The 11,512-nt window shown below is 38.7% G+C and overlaps 1 pseudogene; it reads right to left on the reverse strand.

Moving 5' to 3' along the window:
* Positions 1 to 1,772: 1,772 nt before the first annotated feature.
* LOC124968116 (olfactory receptor 7A10-like) overlaps positions 1,773 to 11,512 on the reverse strand; it is a 21,601-nt pseudogene continuing 11,861 nt past the window's right edge.

The following is an 11,512-nucleotide window of genomic DNA, read 5'->3' on the forward strand; positions in this document are numbered from 1 at the left end:
GTGGAATTAGGAAAGAAATATGAGCTCAAGGAGTTAAAGGAAAGATGTTCAAATTCCTTCTCCTAGAGGAAATCTTGTTTTTGTATTGTTGTTTTTTTCATTTACATTTTTAAACTTTTGCTTAGGGATAATTGCAGATGAGCATGCATATGCAAGAAATGACACAGAGAAACTCACACACACTTTCCTAATTGTAGCATCTCACAAATGTAGAATATTTTAACACAACCATGATATTAACACTAATAACATCAAAATACACAGTGGTTCCATCACCCACAATCCCTAGTATCACCCTTTAACAGGCAAGCTCACTACTCCTTTCCTGGGGCCTGAAACCCAAGAACCAAAATCTATTTATGTTTTTAACATTGTTATCACTTCTAATCTGTTATCTAGAGTATAAAATTTTCTGTGCAGAAACAATGGTGAGCGGACACCTCTGGGGGCCTTTCTAGCCCAGGACTTTGCTCGGTGTCGTGGACAATGAGCTGACATAGAAGCAGGACCCTACATATAAGAGCAATGTCGAAGCTGGGCAGGAGTGGAACATTCTCTAGTTCTATGGCACATTGGGGAGAATGCAACTACTAATAATGCATAGTATTATTATAGTAAGAATTCTTAGGAGAGGATTTGGAATGTACTCACCATAAAGAAATGATTGGTGTTTAAAGGAATGAATATACCAACTCTCCTGAGTGAATCCTTGCCTCATGTATACATGGATCAAAACACATTGCGCTATAGATATACATAAAGGTGAAATTCACTGTGGTGTATTCATACAGAGCACATAGCATAGTTTGGTCAATTCCATATTAAGCTAATTTTTAAATGTCTATACATAAATAGAATGATAATCGGTAGAATTTCCTCCAGGGGAACAGAGGAAGAAAGAGGAAAGCGACAGGGAAAATACTAGGGACCAAAGTAGAGGAAATTATATCCCATGCCTGTAGGATTATACTAAAACGATCCTCAATATTATGTATAACTATAATGCACTAAAAAATATAATGCACAAATATGCAGCTCATAAATATGTAAAGTATTGTGTCAATCAAACATTAAATGAATTATTCTTGTAAAACATAATGACCAGATTTTTGTTTTGGATTTTTTTTTTTAATGTGGTGCTAATGATCCAACCATGGGTCTCACACTTGCAGGGAAAGTTCTCTACCACTGAGCCCCAGCCCAAGCCTGTGACCAGTTCTTAAAAATCACTAGGATGATAAATTCTACATTATCAAGAAGAGGAGTCAATGTCATGATGTTCAAAGGAAGGATAGACGCCAAAGAGAAAAACCGACCTCACATTTACCTTGACTACACATTGCATGAATTCCCTCAGTTGTCAAATCTGCTGTTCTCCCCTGGGCATGGTAAAACTCATGATTATTTTTACAGTAAAATGAAAGAAATATCACTCAATAAAATATGCCATGGAAGAAGTAATTATTCTTAAAATATCCTTGATGGTCTGTGACATAAGTGGTAATTTCCAAACGTTTCTATTACAATATTTGGAATATCTGTGGAGAATCAGACAACTACAAAGCAAAAACCTGGTGCATGTCAGAGCACAAAGCCTAATAAAGAAGTCTGGAAGTTCAGACAGGTGGATATCAAGGGCTGAAGACTACAAGAAGGAAAGAAAAGGAGATCCACCATCCACCATCTCATCAAAGAACCTCAACACTGGCTCCGGGGCTCTGCGGCCTGTAGTCACTGGAACGAGTTTCTGCAGCCCCAGAAAATGGATACTTTTAGGTTTTCCCTCCAAAGAGACTTTTCAGGGATCTCTTTACATCTTTATTCCTCAGACTGAAGATGAAGGGGTTCAGCATGGGGGTGACCACAGTGTACATCACTGAGGCTGTTGAACTGGAGTGTGAGCTGTGGGTTGCCACAGAACTGAGGTACACACCTAGGCCTGTGCAGTAAAATAAGGAGACCACGGAGAGGTGAGATGCACAGGTGGAGAAGGCTTTGTACTTTCCTTGAGCAGATGAGATTGCACGGATGGAGGACACTATCTTGGAGTAGGAGTAAAGGATGCCAGCAAGGGGACAAGTAACCAAGAGCACAAGTGCAAAATACATCACCACATCATTAAGGAAGGTGTCAGAACAGGCAAGTTGAACCACCTGGTTGAGTTCACAGAAAAAGTGGGGGATTTCTAAGTGTGTGGGGAAGGACAGGTACAACACCATTAAGCTTTGTAGCAGGGCATGCAGCATGCTCAGGATCCAGCACACCAGAACCAGCAAACCACAGAGCTGGGGAGTCATGATGGCAGTGTAGTGTAGGGGGTGACAGACGGCCACATACCTATCGTAGGCCATCACAGCCAGAAGGAAGTTGTCCAAACCTACAAACAATGTAAAAAAGTACATTTGGCTGATGCAGCCTCCAAAGGTAATGGCCTTGCTCTGTGTCTGGATGTTCACCAGCATCTTTTGGATGGTGGTGGAGGTGAAGCAGATGTCCACAAAGGACAGGTTGGAGAGGAAGAAGTACATGGGTGTGTGCAGGTGGGAGTCTGAGACGGTGGCCAGGATGATGAGCAGGTTCCCCAGCACAGTGACCAGGTACATGGAGAGGAAAAGTCCAAAGATGAGGGGCTGCAGTTCTGGGTCCTCTGAAAATCCCAGAAGGAGGAATTCTGAAACTTCTGTATTGTTTCCTGGTTCCATGTGGTGGATGTGACTACTGGAAAGAGAAAACTGTTACAGCTTTTCACACATATGGACACTGCTGATATGGTTGAAGTGTTACAATTTATCATGTGTCTGGTCATCCTGGGGCATCCCTATTGCCAATATTGAGGAGGAATCCCGTCTCTCTCTAAGCCTGTCCCCAAGAGTTCATGCATTTTACTGTTTTAATGAGACATTTCTTCTTACCGTGGAAGAGTACACGTGCATTGCTGGCCTCATTCCAGGCACTGTCCAGCCTCAAAAACCAAAGCTCCTACATCCCAATGATGGGCAAAGAACATGTACACAGTGGCAAATCACAGGTCTAATATATTTTTGTGAAAATGATATATCACATGTATTGGCATATGTGCCAACTCACTGAATAATACCTCAAATCAATCAAGTATGTGTGGTCCTTCGAATATTAATTGTAATTTAATAAACCTGCTTTAAAACAAAATAATCATGTAGTATGTCTGATGATGAAGCACTTATGATAAAAACAAAAGCAATTATAATGCAGACAGCAGGTAAGCAGGTGTATTAAGGGTGTGTGAGTGTGTGTGTCTGCGTGTGTGTGTGTGTGTTTGTGTGTGTGTGTGTGTTGCTGGGGATTTCACCCAGGGCCTTGTATATGCTAAGAAGGTGCTCTAGGGCTCTCGCACTGACTCACACCCCCAGCTCCAGGACTGTTTTTAATAGGTGACCAGAATCTCAGTAGAGAATGTGACAATTGAATAGAGTCCTCAGGAGGTCCAGCAGGAGCCAGCAGGCCAGCAGGCATTTCTACATGGCAGAAGGAATTCCCAGTGCAAAGTCCCTGAGGCAGGAGAATGTATAGGAAACACAAGGGCATCAAGCAGTCAGTGTGAAGAAGTCTATGAGAAATAGGGAGAATGATCAGAGATGGTGTCAGAGGATGCTGAGGAAAGAGGTGGCCTCCCTGCTGGAGCTGAATCTGCCTGAGAAGGGAGGCCTTCCTCCCCACTACACCTTCACATATTATTAACTTCCTTCCCAGCATCCATTTAATGGAAATGGACATGCTACATACTACCCTGTATTGTTGAGTTGATCTATGTACTATGACCATCACCACCTTGGAATATCTGAGTCCCAGAGTCCTGCCCTGAGGACGGCACACATGCACACACACCACCCTGTCATCACTGTGGCCTCTAACCTTCACACCACACTGTTAGACTCCTAGTGTATACAATGCAATCTGGCCAGATCAAAATATCTTTCCCCTAATGCAGAAATGGCAGCCAGAACACCCATTTTGTAAGCCTCCCATGGACAAATAAACATGCAGCCAATTCTGCTACAGTAAATGCTAGATTACACTCTGCATTTAAAGAAACACATACGTGGGGAAATGTCAATAAACAGAAAAATAGTGGAATGAAATTGACATGTTGCTAGGGGAGTGAGGTAATAAGCCCAGATGGTCCCTGAGAGACCAAGAGGAAGAAACCGCTTCCTTGCTTCTGGTGTGTTCCAACCCAGGGTCCATCTCCTGGGCACCCTGCAAAAATAAGAAAGGGGCAAAAATAAACACCTCCAAAGTCAAAAATAGCAATGTCTTTATGATTTCAAAGTGATACAGAAAGGACACAAAGATAAAGTGATTAAGGAGAATAAATTAGCAATTCAAAAAAGGATCCATAAAGTACAACAAGATCTTGTCTTGTTGCTATATGAAGCAGAAACTCTTGTTTTCTCTGTGCCTCTTCCAGACCTCCTTGACCAATGAGTTTTTCTATGATGGCTGAGGAGTCCTCTTCCTCACTTCTCTCCTGTGGCACCTGTTTTTTTATTCTTGGGCTTTGGATTTTAATTGTCTACTATTTTTTCTTAACAAAGCCCCTGGGTGCACTCTGGCCCTGGTTCTGGTCTTCATCCAACAAGCAGAGGTCTCTCCAGTAATTATCTGCAAAACCACATATGTCATGAGAGTCCTGTTCCTTTGCTTCCTTCCTATGACTGGGGCCTTGTGTTATAACACATGCACTTCACAGTACTCAGTCTATGACCTTATAAAACCAGATCCAGGTGAGCAAAGATTTCACCTGCTCTGTTCACCTTCCTATTCTCACAAAGATACAGAAGTCTGTCTGCAGTTAGTAGAGAAAAATGTAGGAAGGTAGTAAGTTATGTAATTCAAAAACTGCAAGGAGAATGCAACCAGGTTCCATGGGACTGCTTCCAAACAACCGTGTTCAACAACCTGAATGGAGCCTCAAAAGCTAGCAGAAACCAGGTGGCAGTGTGGCTCAGTGGTGCAGCACTGGTCAGCATGACCGAGCCTCTGGTTCCATCCTTTGCAATGCAAAAACCAAAACTAACTGGAACAAGGCTAACAGGAGCAAGTCCAAGATATCAACAGGAATTAGTAATTAAATCAACAAAAGCTTTGGCATATCAGAATATAACATGTAATGTTCCTATAATATCCTGTTGTTAATAAACTCCCAGCTGTCACTTGTTGAATGAACAAAGAATTGAGCCTGAGTATATGTGAACATTTCATATATGACAAAATTTCATTTCAATTTAGTAGAAGATTTGATTGTGGAATAAATGCTCACATAAATGTCTGCCTGGAAGAAAATGAAGTTGGCCCCCTACCTCACTTAAGTTAACAGTGACCAGAGAAGATAAGACCTAAGTGTAAAAAACACCACTGATTTTAGTTGAACAGCTACAAATTATATAAAAATCTACACTGAGCAAGAACCTAGTAAGGCAAGAAACTCAGGTGTAAGAAGAAAGATATGTACCAGTAAAAAAAAAAATTGAATGATTTTCATGGTCAAAAGTACTACCTGAGAACCAATGGATAAATAATAATTTGTAGAAATCACTCAAAATACTGATCCTGGTAGAAAATAGACAAATAAGAGTAAAGGGACACCAAAATATTTGCTTAAGCTCACTAATAATTTATGAAAACAGCAAGAAATATTTTATTCACAGCCCCCATTCTTAGGAAAAGCTCCTGAAGATCTGTTTCATCAGTTGTGGTTAGAATTTTTAAACAGAAAAAAGAGAGCTCTCAAAATTAGGTAGAACAGATATGACTCTGGACCACGTACAAGGGAGACAATCTGAAGTCAGCTACAAATACCAAAAGGATAAAAACTCCTTAACTCAAGGTCTCTTGATCTCCTGAATATTGACATTCTGGGACAAGTTAATTCTCTGAGGCAGGTGCTGGCCTGTGCATTGTGGGAGGGTCAGCAACACCCTTGAGCTCTCATGACCCCTCCACTGAGTGACGGCTGAAAATGTCTGTGAAACTTGTTCTGTGTCAGGGAGGGGCATCCCTTCTGGTTGAGAATCACTAGTTTGAACTTAACAATAGCAACGTATTTTTTGAAACATTGATATAGCAGTGAATTAGTGAGAGCCAATATGAAAGGCATGAAAAGTAAGAGTAGCACAGCCCCATTATGAAATGCTGTGCATCCTTAGAAATACCTAAACTGCACTGAGCTGATCATCTGCAGGAAGTCCACAGGAATTAGAGTGAGAAGGTGGGAGACCTTGAGGAGAGAACAGTGCACCAAATGAGAGAACAGTGAGGAGTGCACGTGATTTTTCTCATGCATTTTCATAGAAAGTATTGGAGCATGTATGTACACATATTACAGAAAGAAGAACTTTAAAAGAGACTGATAACTTACAGAATAGAGAATGACAGCATTGATTAAATTAGTATACGTATGTGATAGGCTGACAAATCCGGCTCCGTGAGAATATTATAGGCCAGACTCTAAGGGAAATGACCAAATAGACTCCATTTTACTCTGAGTCTCCATGTTATGTAGGAAATAAGCTTCTCCCATGGGAACACCCTGCCTCTGCACCCATCAACAGTTACTTAGAGCAACATATTTAACAATACACAATGACAATTCCTATGTAAAGAAAAATTGCTCTCTTTTGATTCCTATTGCTCCTAAACAATGTACCATGTGAACAGTGATTGTGTGGATGTTAGTAACCATTCTTTAGTTTGTACCTAGGTAAGGGTCATTTTGACCTGCTTCTCCCTCTGTTGATGATCTCATGATATTAGTTTGTAATTTTGAATCATAGCAACAGACACTTTTGATTGATGTGATTTTGGTTTCAGAAGCCCTACAACCCTATGGTCAGGGCTATTCTCCCAATAGCCATTTTTTGGGTCATTGTGTGAGACAGTCAGCCAACCGGCTTAACAAAGACTCTTAAAATTTTGACTTCTAGGTGTTGATCGGTGTGTTCTTCTGTTGTGCCTCATAACATTTGGAGGCCCCAGCGAGATCATCGTTGCCTGGTAGGTAATCACCGCTCACCACAGACCTGGGAACTCCTGCGATGGGAGAGGCCACAATGTTACTCCTAGGGGAAGTCCTCTGAGAGACGTTCCTCAGCCCCAGGCTGCATGGTCTGTGGAGCCCCGTCCCAGACTGAACTAAATTCTCTGAGCATCACCTGTTTCTGCACCCCTGAGGGACCAGTAAGTCTGTTTCTGGTGGATCGGTATCTGAGGACTCTGAGGAAGGCTGGACGCAGCATCACTTCCCAAGTCCAGGACTGGAAAGACATTGCCCAGGCCCTCAGGTCAGGAATCAGGAGTGGCCACTTGTCATTGTCTTTGGTGTCTTGTCTGTTCTGTGTTTGTTCGTCTTTTTCTGTTTTTTGTTGCCTTGAGTGTGGACGTGGGTCAGTCTCCCTCATGTTCATCATATACACCCTTCAATGCATATTGACAAATTTCCAGGAATTCCAGAGTAGGTCCACTGATGACAGGACCTGCTGTGACATCTTTTCTCTCTCTAAATTCTGTGAGAGAGAATGACCAACTTTTGAGGTCAGATGGCCCCCTCAGGGGACGACCAAATTGTCTTTGGGCAGCCTGAACAATCTGATCAAATGTTTTATAGTCAAATTTGGAAAAACATGGTTAAAAAGGTTTTTAACCATTTCAATAAAGCTTACATTAAAATATAATCTGCTCCCAACAGGAACTTCCAACTATTGGATTTGGTCCACCAAAATGCCAGACTAAAACTTTGATGGCTGCTTTCCAAGAGACCAGAAAAAGTGGTTTAGAACAAGATCCCAACCTGAGGGGGCTCTCCCAAGGAGACCAATGGAAGCAGCTCCCTTGCTGTCTCTTCAGGAAACTCCTTCAGGGAGGGATAGGGCATAACCTTGTCTATATTCTCTTAATTCTTTTTCATCTCTGATGAGAACGGACCACATTAGGATGGAGGCCAAAAAGACTTTTAAAATTCTATCTTTTTGAGTTCATAATTTCAATCTGGTGAGCCTAGGTTAATTTTTATCAGAACTATTTTATCCAACTATAAGGTTTTCTTAATGCTCTGTTTCATTCTGAGACCAGTTTACAAGGGTTAACTCTCAGTCTAATAGGATTTAAAAAATAAGCTATAAGGTGTTTGTGCATCTGTACTTCATGTATATGTACACCCATGTATTTTGGTACCAAAATTGACATGTGAGCTCATAAATTAAAATTTTAAAAAATGGATCCAAATGCTTTTGATTCACATGATTTAAAAGGTTTTAAATTGGGTAAACAAAAATATGGCTTTCAAGGTACTAACAGTTTTGTTTCTAGATGGTCAAAAATAATAAAATGTGAATTTTATAAAATGTCTAGTATCCATTGTTTTTAGGTTTTTCGTCAGCAGGAAAGAAATGACTGATATGGCCCAATACACTTCTCTGATACCTCAGTTTTTAAAAAATAACTAAATTAGATTTAACATATATGGGATTGATCATGGATGTGTTTGTTAGAGACATCTGATTGGTTTAGAGAGTTAAAATGCTGACTGTTAAATATAACACCAAGTACTCTTAACTTCTTAAATTCCACAGGGTAACATACTTAAAACATTTTTGGTGTTTTCATGAATTGGTAAATAAAAAAAAGGATTTAAATTTACTTTATGTTATCACTGAAATCACAGTTACTAACAGGTATTATTCTATATAAATGGTCCAAAAGTTTCAACTGTATTTAAATATTCTGTAAGTAACAAACTATTTCATCAGATTAAAATGGAGTAATTTATCTAAATTCATAAATTTATAAAGGTTGTTTCAGAATATAAATTTTAAAAAAGGGGATCAACAGATTAAAACATTATAAGGTTTTAGACATAAAATATATTTAGTAAAAATGTTTCTAGATAAAAATGTCTTTATGTGATAAAATAAAATTGTAATACAGCTAAGTAAACAGCAAGAGGGTCTAATTAAGAGATTACAAAAGTGTAAATTAAGAATAAATTTTAAAATGTTTATGTGTACATATAAGTCACACAACAGTTAAAACTATTCAAGGTTTTCTACTAAGGTCAAATATTAATGTACAGATACAAACCAAATTTCAGTCTATATGCTAAAATGACCAATGATTCTTAAAACATTAATTTACTTTTAATATTGTATCTGTTAAGTTTTATTCTCAAGAGCAACTAATCTTAAAAATTGGGGGTTTGTACAACTCTGGTTATACAGCAACTGTTAGAGTATTGTACTACATTACAAACTCTAAATTTTCTTTAAAAGTTAAACGTGGTTAATATAAAAACATCAATGTAATTATGATTCTATTACTCTTATTTATATATTAAAAGTGTTCATATCTTCCAGGTATACAAGTCTTTAAATGGTTTAAAAGAACATTTTATCAAGTTGGTGTTCTCCAACCTAAAGTTATGGTAAATTTAAACTTACCAAAATAAGAAATTTTATTGCAGATTTATTTATATCATTTAATGTTCTGTAACTGGACCTGAACCTTATGTTACCTTCTGCACTGAGATGAAAATGTAAATACATTTCTGTAAGATAATAAGAGTTGATCTGTTTAGAGGTTAATATCATGAAACAGGAAAACATTTTGCCACTTTACTACACAAAAGGAAATTTAAAAGCTCTCAGCTTTCTTTGATTCATGTTTTAGGTGTAATATCATACTGTGTTAATTAACATTTATATAGACTTAGGAAACAATATATGTAAACTTTATAAAATGATATTTAAAAAAGATAAAGATCAGTTTCAGAACTAGACTGCTTTACCTAAGATATATGAAGAGCCCTGCCTTACCTGAGATGAGGCTCTGTTTCCTACCTTACTACATGTTACAATGGCTCCAAAATAAGTCAGACTTCAGCTCATTCAAAGTTAGATTCAAAAGATTGATTTTGGGCTCGGGATATAGATCAGTTGGTAGAGTGCTTGCCTCACAAGCACAAGGCCCTGGTTTCAAATCCCCAGCACCACAAAAAATAAATAAATAAAAGATCGATTTTGTTGTCATAAAATTACTGTGATCTCAAACACAGGATATAATATATACCTCAGCCAAAATTTAAGACAGCTATTACACAACTAAATATGTTTTTACTGTTGTTAATTCCAGTTTGTATTTTCCTTGTGAACTGTGTAACTGTTGACTGGTTAATGTTTTACAGAGGAACTGCTTCAAGAACAATCTAAATTAATTTGAGATAATAAGTCATCACCTATAGGACAGGTAATATAGACCCCAGTTTAATAAAAGTTGGTAAATAACTATAAAGTCATAGTCATTAAAGTTAAAACCCAGTACTCTTACTGTATGATTGGTGAAACTGACTTGCTGGATGTTTAAGATCAAAACTTAAAGATTGAGATTAAAATAAAGGGGTCAAGAAAATCAGTATTTGGCTCTTGCCCTCAGAGTCAGCCTAAACCCAGGGAGCTTTGCAACTCTGGGTCACACAAACATCTGATCAGGGAGACTGATGGGACCACTAGAGGATGAGAAGCCCATCAGTGCATCTGCTGCAGAGGAGGGTCCTTGGGAAAGGGAGACATCCCTAATGCTTCCAAAGGAAGCCACCTCATCAAGGAGACCCTACCAGGTGAATGGCACTAAAGGAGCTAAGAAGCTGCTCTCAAGTTCCCCAAGAGTGACCCCTGTGGGAACTCAGCTGATCTTAACAGCAGATATGAACAAGGTCAGTTTGACCAGCTTGATCGTAAATTCCTAGCAAAAACATTTAAAACTGAAACACAGTCATTCCTGGACATTTCAAAAACTGAACAATAGTTATTTTAATGTAACTTGAGATGTACACTTGTGTTATCCCCCCAAAATAAGTAAAACTAAAGGTGACAAAAAGATTCTTAGACAAAAATGTCTGATAATTATCAAAAGAAACTGCCAGAGGTATAAGTTTTTAGTCAGCTTAAGGTCTACAGATCTTTCTAATCTCCAATACAGGTAGACTTAATCAATGTTTGCTAGTATGATTCTCTAACCCTAAGTAACAAAAATAAAGGACTCTTTATTAAACAAAGAGATCATGCCAAAAAGTAGATATTTTACAAAAATCAGATGACAGTAAGTAACTTAACGAAATGTTGTGCTTATATTCCTGATAACTCTGACAGAGATAACATTTACATTTGAGGCCTTATCCTCTCCAGCCTTGTTAGACTTTGTGAGACCTTTTCATGTAAACAACATCTCAGCTCTTCCACCTCCTGGTAAGAGATTATTGATTTCTATCATCTTCATGATATTCATTGACATGTTCCAGTTGCTATTTATTTTGTACTCATGGTTTTTTGTTTCTGTCATAAAACAAGACTTTTACCCCTAGAAAGATCCAATTTATAAAAAGGAACTTTTTACTGCTTGTCCCAACCCACAACACACCCTCTCAGCTAGGAGCAGCAACAGCGGTCATCGCCCTTTTCCCTTACAGCAGTAAAAAGTCCCTAAA

Source organism: Sciurus carolinensis, chromosome 17 (assembly GCF_902686445.1).
Source record: "Sciurus carolinensis chromosome 17, mSciCar1.2, whole genome shotgun sequence".
Lineage (NCBI taxonomy): Eukaryota > Metazoa > Chordata > Mammalia > Rodentia > Sciuridae > Sciurus > Sciurus carolinensis.